The sequence below is a fragment of the Seriola aureovittata genome, chromosome 21 (assembly GCF_021018895.1).
Source record: "Seriola aureovittata isolate HTS-2021-v1 ecotype China chromosome 21, ASM2101889v1, whole genome shotgun sequence".
Lineage (NCBI taxonomy): Eukaryota > Metazoa > Chordata > Actinopteri > Carangiformes > Carangidae > Seriola > Seriola aureovittata.
In genome coordinates, this window is record NC_079384.1 from 11,727,202 (window position 1) to 11,738,053 (window position 10,852).

The window sequence follows — 10,852 nt, forward strand, 5'->3', positions numbered from 1 at the left end:
GTGAGCACGCCTTTTTCCATGAATAATTCGTACTGAATATTTGCCTCAGCTCATGTGCATAGACGTGTTCAGCCATGCAGATGCGTTGCTTTTCGGGTAGTAGCAGAGGTCAGCTAACACATTGACATATATGTAATAGCTCTGAGATTCCCATGCACTCTTCCACCTCACCCTGGTGTTCCCACCACCCTGTGGTTGATAGAAACAACCGGACACAAGAGGCTCTTTTAGAGAAAGACGGCAGTGAATTCCTGACAGGCCGAGGTTTCACTAACACTGACGCAACGTAATGAGGGTGCCAGAGGTGAGGCCTATCTCAGCACGTCTGCGTGGATTTCCCTGAGTGATTGATGTGTTCCAGTCAAATGAAACAGTGGGCTGAGTGATATGACACTTGTCTCGCTGTGACACACGTGTTCGCAGCTAACGGTTATTGGTGTTGATGGGCCCCACTCTACTCAGCCAGCCAGGCACAGTTATTTTGATCCCTTGTTCTTTTATTTCTGTCCCCCCTCTTCCCTGTTTTCTGTCTCCTTGCCACATCAAATCAGAATTTAGAGATGGAGGCAGGACCCCTCAGGTACTAGCTTATTAAGCATCAGGAGCTGAGACAAGATGAAAGTAATAATGGGGACTAGAAAGTCGGGTGGGCACCTAACATCTCAGGTAGGAAGTGGCATTTGGGATTTTACTAGTGAAAGGAACTCAAGACAGAGCTCATACGGCTTCAAAATACATACGTGTCTCTGTTGTCAAATAGTCAAATAGACAATAGTTTATTTTTTTTACAGCAATGGGTTGTGATATATTTGGCTAACAACACATGATTATTTTCATTTTTAATAAATACTCCTTTTTCTCCATTATTCAGTTAATCATTTGTCTGTAAAATGAAACAAAATAAATTTTAACTAATGTGACATCTTCAGTTTGATTGTTTAGCCTAAACAACAAGAAAATATCACATATGAAACAGAGAAAAGCTGCTAGTATCCACATTAAACAGGCAGGAACTAGCAAATATTTGCCATTTTTAGCCACGCTAACGGCATAGCATGGCTTCAGGGATTGCAATGACAGCTGATCGGTCTGACGGTCCACCACTTTGGTTCGTATTGAAACATCTTGACAATTATTTGATGGATTGCCATGAAATTCGTGTTTTCCAGATGATGTATCCAAATGACTTTGGTGATCCCCTGACTTTTCCTCGAGCACCTTCAGCGTTTGCGGATTAGAGTGAAATGTTGTGACAACTATTGGATGAATTGCCTTAATATTTGGTACACACATTCATGTCCCTGTCAGGAGAAACGGTAATAACTGTGATGATCCCTTCATCACATCATCAGGTCAAATTTTTTTTTTTTTATTCGTCCAGTTCATTGTTCAGTGACTTGCAAAACTGATGACATCCCCATCAGCCTCGGCTTTGCTTTCCGTTCAGTCTTAATTAGCAAAATGTTAGGAACAAATTAAATCAAGATGGAGATAATAATAAACATGTAACCTGCTAAACATCAGCATGTTAGCATTGTCATTGTGAAGACGTTAGCATGCTTATGTACAGCACCATATTACGGCTAGCGTGGATGTTGCCTCTTAGTCTTATGACTTTCTAAATGACTTGAAATGATAAATATGTCAAGGAAATGATTGTCCATTAACTTTTTGTTGGTTAATTGATCAACTGACTAATCACTTCGGCACCTCTGTAACTGACAATTGGGATCACTCGTACACCAATGTCATTCAATCTTTATAATGGTCTCTATTGCTTCAACAAGTTAAACATCCAATAAACATTACCATCCAATAGAGCTTTATCAGTTAATTGATTTATTGTATAGTTCGGCTCGAGAAGTGGTGTGGAAACGAGTTTAAAGGTATCTTTCCAGGCTGTTATCTTGCTGTCGCCACTCAAAACATTCCCCACATCAGATGCCCTTTCCATCATTTCAGCACCCATGAATCACACAGATACACACTTATGGTCTAATTACTAATAATTGGATTAAAGTGATTCCAGTTTGATCAGTGTCTAATTCTGAAATTACTGTTCTTTAGTGAGAGCTGCTGTGTAAAATCTGGGAACCCTCAAATATCTTTTTTTTTTTTTTTTTTTTTTAATGTCTGGTAGATGTGGGTGACAGTTCCAGTGGTCACAAGATGGTCGCCATCAAACACTATCCCCTTCTGGTCTCGGTGACAGCTCTCATTATTGGAGGCCACCGAATAGTTACCAACTGATAAAAGCATATCACACTGCGGAGGAAATTGAATTCTGGAGGACATAAATTCTGACTGGGAGAGATCATAGTCAGAAGCTAATTTAAGGAAGATTAAATTAATTTCAATGACATCCATTCTATCTTGACGAAGTCGGTACATAACATAATGTAGCTCTGTTGCCTTGAGATAAGAGGATAGTCATTTTAGACTGGGCACAGCAGTAGCTGAGGATCAAGCCCTAATCCCATTGCTGCAACCTTTTTTTTTTCTTTTTTTTTTTTTTTTACAGAATATCATGGAGGATACAGAGTGTCTGACAACCATTATTCAGTAAGGGGATTTTAAAAGTCTTTCAGTTTAGTGTGATAATTTAATTGACTGCTGACCCAAAGCCTCAGGACACAACTTGCTTTCATACTGAGCCAGCTCAGTTTTCATGTTCACAGTCATATTTCTTATTTTCTGTTTAGTCTCACATCAAAACTAGATGGCAATTTATTATTTTTGGAAGAAAGAAAAAATCAAGTCATGATATCTTTCTAGCTGATGTGTTAACTTTGCTTTGCACTGTACATATACCTCTTCTTTTGTAGTGGAAAATAAGTTGTGTCACACAGCCCAGGCTCGCCTCTGTTCCACCAGCTTTTTTTCAGTATTTCTGTGTCTGAAAAATCCAAGACATTCAAGACAAATTGGCTTCCACTACAGCTGTTGTAAATGTTGTTTTGGCTGCTAAAGACAGAAATATTACATACAGTAAACAGTGTATGTAAAGGAAACAGTGATTTTTTTTTTTTTTTTTTTTACCAACTACCAACCTTATTTACACATATAGAGTGAACCCCACAACATATTGTTGAATAAGATTTTATTCTAAGGTTTTTTTTGTAGTAATTTGCATTGTCACTAGGATTTTGAATGAGGTTTCTGCAACAAAATACGGATCTTCCTGTCACACTAATGTAAAATTTACCAAACAGTTGTCTATTTACACAACCAGCAGACAGGTAGCAAATGTATCAATTACTGCTTCAGTGGTGAATATACTGTAAGTCCAATATTCACTCTCCTTTTAACTGTTTCTGTCTCCAACAACCATTAAGCAGCTAGATGTGCCACTTTCTTCATCAGTGCTAGCTGCTAACAGCTAGTTGCTTTGCTAGTTTGAGACTGTACAGTACACACTGTAAAGCAAATGTACCACAAAATCAAAACAAGTTCAAAGAGGAATTTTTGCCTTTCTTTTATGTCTTTTGTAGATACAAAAGCTTGTCTTTATACTGGAGAAATTGTATCCTGTCAAAGGTTATTACAAATCTTTCAATCAAAACCTCAAACATAATCTTTCCCATTCTGGTACCGAATTATTTTTACAATAAGAAAGCTATCATATATTACTGTTACAGTAGTACCATGCCTTCTAACTTCCACTGTGTAAGTCCCTGTGGTCAAGCTGCCCAAATGGCTAATGAATTACAGATGAACATTGATGCAAATTAATCTCCCAGAAGTCCCTGGGTAATATGGCAACCATTTAAAACTTTAATCAATAACCCTGAAGTTGAAAGCGTGCAGGCGCTGCACTTGTTTGGTCACAATAAACGGAATGCAGAGTGCAGCCTCCTCTAAACTATGGTGACAAGCACAGTCACGCTAAATCACTGGAAGTGAAAAATAAATGTCTACATGACTTTATCAGCTGTGCTTCCATGTTTCCTGTGGGAGCGGGAGGATATCAGCAAAAACAATAGTGGAAATGAATGATTTATCATCTAAACTAATAATCCTATTGGTGGTTTTGGGTAATCTATTATGAAATATGTACTGTACATAAATATTGAGGCAAAAGTAACATTCCATTAAGTATTACATACCTTAGTAACATCCAAATGTCAGTCAGTTTGCATTTTAACCTGCCTTGACATTATCTACTGTATGTAAACATTGTGCTTCTTCAGCTGCACTGCATGCACCACCGTTATGTAACCGTTCTATTTCCATTGTATGTCAGGAAGTCCCATATGTCTAATTAAGGACTATTCATTATTCAAATGTTATTTATGGAGGAAATACATATTTTAACAGATAAAAAATATAATTATTTAAAAAGAACTATGCTTGAATACTGATATTTATCATTGCAGATGATTATGAAAATATCCTGAACAAATTATATTGGCAGCCTATTATAACCGTTGCTGATTGTTCTGTTTAGCTCAGGGAAAGAGAAAAGCCCATAGAGATAGCAAATAGCTAACTTCAGTGCTAAGTGTCACATCTGTGGCAGTTTCATCCCTTGACACAATAATGACCCTGAAAGGCTAAAAGCTCATTGCAGTATAAATACGTTCATTAAATTCACTGTGAGTTCTTCTCCCTGACACATTGGCACGTTATCTTTGTTGTTTCTTCCTCAAGGTAGTGGATAATACATCTTCTGTCATACACAACCTGTGCATGACTTTTTTGTGTCATATTTCATTATCAGGCAGTAACAGTTTTTATTTGTTCTCGCGTAGCAACATACTGTATGTGTACATACATATACATAAATATATATGAATGTCAGACGAGTGTGCTCTTTTCTTCTCTCATACTGACACAATAGCATTTTATTACCCTCCTCCTCATCTTCCGTGTTCTCATGAATTTGGCCCTGATCCTTCTCTCCGCCTCAGACAGATGATGTGTAGATGCAAGCTTTGCATTTCCCTCATCTGTCTCTTCCTCCCACTATCCCTTTCCTGCGCTCCATCTTTCAGAACTGTAACCTACGGTCGCCAGCTGTGCGGGGAGCCCCAGAGTGTATTTACGGCGAGCTGCACTTTATCACACACAGCTGCACAGCTGCCAACATTACTCTGAGCGTATTCGGGCCTCTCTGCCTCTGGTCATGTTTTTTTTTTTTTGTGCCGGTGAGATCCTGCACCGCTGCTGCTGCATGCTTCTTTCCCCCCAGTTGCTGCCCTGCTGGAGAAGGTGGGGTGAACTGTTAATGGCCTGTAGAGCACAAACAGCGGTGCCCGCTGCTGCCACTGGGCAGGCTTACAGCATACCTTCCAGGAAAAACACAAAACTAAAACAAACAGAGGAGTTTTAAATAACTCTTGTTGTGCAGGGTTTAACAGTACTCTTTTTGTCCTCCAACTTTCTGCAGAAGCAATGATGTATCGATTGTTGGTGCTTCTCTCTGCTGGCACCTTGTTGATATTTTGATACAGCATTAAAATATCTCCCCCGTGTTTGCCCCAGTAACAGCAGAAATCTGTCCTGAGACTGCAGGGGGCCTGGTGATGAGCTGCCTCCTTCCCTGCCGACCTCTTGTCCCCAGGCGGACAGAGCGGAATACATTCCCCCCCTCTCTCTTATAGGGTCCCCAGTGTCCTCACAGCCTATCAGGACGGAGAGATCCCCACCCCCTCCCCCCTCTTAGCATATCAGGGGCCGTACATCTTCCAGTGGCGCAGAGCTTTATGCAAGGTGACAGCTCCTCACACTTCAGTGTTCGGATCACCTCAAGTAGCTCAGATATCGGAAAAAATGAGCACACTTCCCACCGCGGTGACCAAATGTAGATTGACTGAGGGTATCCGCAGGCCGCGGCGCCCCTATCCTCCTGTCCTGACAGAACAGGCCTGCTGGTAACTCTCTTCATAAGAGAGAGCAGAGTCTGGAGACACATCAGAGGGGAAAGCTGGCTGCAGACAGAAGAGAACAGGGGGGGGCGGGTGGTGGTGGTGGAGGGGAGTGAACACTTTGAAGCCATTGGAGGTGATGTCAAGTTTGCTTAGACTCAAGGAGGGTGTTTGAATATGCTGGCCACTAATACGGCACCAGTATCTCTGTCCTCATCTCTGTTTTCTGTCAACTATGTACAATCCGGGCTCGTCTCCTCGGCTCCTGACAATGTCCTTTCACATCATGTTATTGCACACTCTGAGCTGCAGTCAGCAAGCCGTCACTCAGCTTCTTTGTTTGAAAGTCAGGCCCATTTTTGCCGTTAATGCACTCGGTGCCTGTATTAAAGTGACGGGAATACGCTATCTGCTTTCCCATCAGGAAATCATTGGCTGTGGAACTGGAATATCACTCATCGCCTGTCTTATTTACACCAGGATGTAGCTACACTCTCCGCAATCTGACAAGTGGCATTTTGTGTGCAGAGATTTAAGACAAGGACCTAACCTGCTGCTCAGGAGGTCTCTTTATAAGAATCCAGGCTTCTTTCCAAATATCTATAATGTATACATCAGCACTATACACCCATGTAATATTCCTGCGGGTGCCAAAAATGCACTCATCCACCAATTTTTTCCTGATCATGTAAATATATTTTTTTCCCCTTGGCTTTGTTGTTTTTGGTGTGTTTGTGTAAGGTCAGCTCGCCCTGAAACCTTCCTGGAGAGAAACCTAAAAATAACAAAACATGTTAGATTTCCTCTAATTGCGAAGTTGATGTTAAAGTCATGGCTCAGCAGCATACTATGTTCAGCCAGTGATCCCTCAAAAGAGTGCTCAGTCCGTCTGTCTAGACGCATAAACATATTTTGAAGGTCAGGCTCGACAAGTTTTTCATATCCTATCTTTTTGTGATGTTTTTCTTTTTTCATGTATAGCAGTTGAACAGAAACATGTATTATTAAAAAATGATTTTCAAATAAAAAAGAAAACAATTTTTGCTCATAAAGAGTGCCATCATCTACTTCATCGTAAGTAAAACAGGACAAAAGCCATGGTTTAGCAGAAAGGTCAGGCCATTTTTGAGTTTATTCAGTTGCTTGTTCACAGGGGATAAAATCAGCCATCACTTTATGGCCACAGAGCAATCAGACACAGCCCTCCAGTGTCTTCATCTGACTCTTCTGCCCCTGTCAAGTCCTCCTTCAGTCTGGAAGTCTGAGCAGTCGCGTGGAGGTTGACATGATTGCCTTTAAGCAGCCCCTCTTAGCCAGTGACACACAGCTGCAGCCAGGCACCTCTTCTGACAGTAAGAGCACCATGATGGATTGCCTTGCCAAAACTGCTGATCAAAGGAGGTCGAAGTTCAGATGTGTGTCTGGCTGCACTAGGCATCTGCAATCACCAGAGATGGCTTTTCTTGTCCATACATCCGAGCTTAATGCGGCATTGTTTTTTTTGTTTGTTTTTTTTCGCTGATTGCTGCCTGATTTAGCTGCAGAGTGATTATGTCATAAATTATTGGGAATTTATCAAATATGTATACAAAGAAGCTTAAGTGTCAAAAACATTTGAATTTATTGATCTAGAGGGTTCAACTGAGCCTCAGCATCCTTACAAAGCACAAGCTTCCCTCTTGCCGATATTGCGGCAAAATACTGCTTACTCTTTGACCAGTATTCATACACACATTAATACACATAAAATGCCATCTTTGGGCCGCAGAAGCGCCATGCTGAAAAGAGCAGACATTTAAAAGTTTGTGACATGTGTCGTACTACCATTGAGACACTGCCACTGATGTAGGTGGAGCTGACAGCATCCCAGCCATTGAAGATGGCTCTGGGACATACCAAGTTTGGTGTGTGTCAGCTCGCATTGTTGTCAGGATACATCCTAAGTGAAGTCGGAATATGTAAACAGCCTCATTAAAAAGGGAATACATATGAAACATTTTGGGTGGAGTGACGGGAAAATGTTCTTTTAAGTTTGCCCTCGCTCTCCTCAAAACTACAATGTGACAACAGATACTGTAGATCATTTAAAAAATGGAACATATTCTCCAATATGCATGAGTCACATGGAGTGGATAGTATTTACTCTTCATATATTTGACTGACAGAATGAGCTGGGTTCAACTTGTTCCTATGAGGTGCTGTCTAAGCATGTAGGAAATCAAAAGTGTGTATTGTTGTTCCAAATGGTCACACTCAAATGCAAAGTGAAAAAACCCGTCACAGTATCATTTAGATATGGGGGATAACAACGCACATTTTCAGGCACTTTCTCCTTTAAGACATTCATGGTGTTGCACTCGTACGGAAAGTGCCATAAATAGTTTTGTAACAAAGAATGTGATTGGCACAGTCGGCCAATCACTCCCCGAAGTAGGTGTGAATGTAAGATCATTAGTTTCAGAAAAGATAGAAGAAATCGGGGGACACAACCTCCCACCCCCCTCAATCTGATGTCGGAGAGGTGTCAGTGGGTGGAGCCGTTCAATCATCCGACAAGCACCTCTGATGAAGCATGCCGGTGTGGATTCAAGTGTGTTTGAATGTTCAGTAGATAATACACATAATCTAACAAGAGCGATTTCACAATTAGGGGCTTGGATTCTTTGAGATAACTTGATTCAGGAAGAAATGACACAGAGTGAAGCGTCCCTATCTAAAGATCCTCACTGGAGAGGAAGACTTTTGCGGTTGAGGTAGCCGAGGAGTCTTATTTCTGGGCCAGATTCACATTAGTGACATTTATCAGGGAGAGGGAAGATGGTATAATTAGCTTGTCAGTCTACTTTAGGCTGAGCTAGTGCTCTTTGTGAAGAAGAATGGACTGCAAGCCCAAGGAGCTGACAGCCAGTCGATAATGTGGCAATTAATGTCATAAATAATTCCAAAGCCAATTATATTAAAATGGACCTCACACTCTAAAACAGCACTTTATTTCCTATCATTTTATGATGTGTTCGATATCAAACAGCAGGAGCAGATTTTCCTCTTTATTTCTACATATGGCCGGCATATGGCGGAGCCATAATGTGAGGCATAAAAATCAGAAGGGCCATGCAGTAGATTTATTTCTTGATTTAGTTTGCCTTTGACTTACGAATGTCTTCCTTATTGCTGAAGCATCACCCGCGGTAAAAAGCAAATACAAAGTGTAAAACCACTTTTAATCAAAATTATATTGCCTCCATGTTGCTAGCTGTATAAAATGGCACAGCTCATAAAGAATGTGAGTAATTTAATGGCAGTAGTGGTTAAATATATCAAATGCTCCTTCTGGCCTTGGGAGGGTCAAGCCCAGTGTGATATATAGAGAAGACTGTGATGGCTGAAGGTCGTGTCAGCTTCTTCTGCATAATGCATGAATCCTGTAACTCTCTCTGACTCCAATCTTCTGAACCTGAACCTTGGGATGAAAATTTTACTAAGTAAATCAGCGAGCATGCTGGCATTTCTATTAACCTCCAGTGTGGTGCTGACAGAAACGTGAATCACAGTAAATAATTTCTTGCAAATTGTAAATCATGTTTACAACTTGGGCTGAGAAGTGATGTTATGGGATAGTGCCATCTGTTTGCTGTTTGTTACTGCTAATTTCTCTGCACGGAGGCAAAAGAGAAGGTGATTTGAATGTGCCAAATTATAATTTCAAATCGGGAAAGATCTCATTGCTGGTGCTGAAACAAATTAAAGTATTTATTTCTTAAAACATCCCATAAAAATATTTTGCACTTGACACAGATGCTATTTTATTTCATATTAAAGTCCATATACTCTATGATAATACAGGTTAGATTTAGTTTTTTGATGAGTGGTATTTCCCACTTCAAACATGGAAATAGCCAGGAGCTTTGATTTATGCATGCATGGAGTAAAACAAAAGAAAAGGAAATGTTGACCTTTACAGGGAACATAAAGGGTCAGTGCGGCAACTGTGCCTTACAGGCAAATTGCCTCCCAGTGCCGGTGATCTATCCTTACAACAGGGATGAAATTCTTATCTTTAGCCATTTGTTTTTTTGTTGTTTCTCTGGTAGAAATTTGCAGAGGCACAATGTTTTTTCTCAGTGTACAGGTCACCTTGCAACAAAATATAAGAAAAGAGGGAATAAATGAGGCTGTAGTGACGGAAATGTTAACAGCAAAGTTTTCCTCAATTTGAATCAGATTCAGAGAAACATTCACGTGGCAGCGCCGAGGATCTTTACTTGTTTAAAATACTGCGTGCAAACCTGCGAGCTCTCCTGCCCCCTTTTATTTCTGTATCAAAGGGTAAACTAATGCAAAATGTATATGGCCCTTGGCACAAAAGATGGTGGTGCGGCTCACTACAGGAAGATCTGTGTGCTAAAAGCTTGAAACATCTGTGTAAACACATGGCCTTTTTCCAACCATGTAGACAATGTTCTCATAGCCTTAAGATAGATGTCCGAGGCAATATACCTCGCCCCAGGGCTTTGAACATCTGAAAAACCTTGAGCTTTAAGCAATATCCACTTTTAATATTCCAACTTGATGGTATAGAAGTATAGAAGAATTTAACCTACGGCTTTTGTTTGACTCTTGTTGTTCTAAGCATTGGATCTGTTGCACAAATGCTGAGTGGAAATGTGTTTTTTAATGATGCAGTGATATCTTACGGTTGTTTTTTTTCTGCCAGATTATTTTCAAATTTAGGGTATTTTTTATAGAATAGGGTTTGGAAAGGCCAGGCAGACAGAACAAAAAAGAGAGGACCTTCTGCCTTTGTTGTTGTTCTTTAATTCTGTTAATAGCCCAGGGTAAAGATTTATCTGCTCTTGTCAATTTACCTCAGCCTCAATATAAAGCACCAAGGTCACTTTTTCCTTGCCTGGCCCACAGGATTAAATTGTCATGTCCCTCTAATAGGCAGCACAGGGAATCATTAGTCCAGCTCAGCTGCCTGACTG

At 40.5% G+C, this 10,852-nt stretch overlaps 1 long non-coding RNA gene across 3 annotated transcripts in view; it reads left to right on the top strand.

The window, feature by feature from the left end:
• The window catches only part of LOC130162956 (uncharacterized), a 145,230-nt gene that overhangs the window by 131,205 nt on the left and 3,173 nt on the right, over positions 1 to 10,852 (top strand). The window lies entirely within an intron of this gene.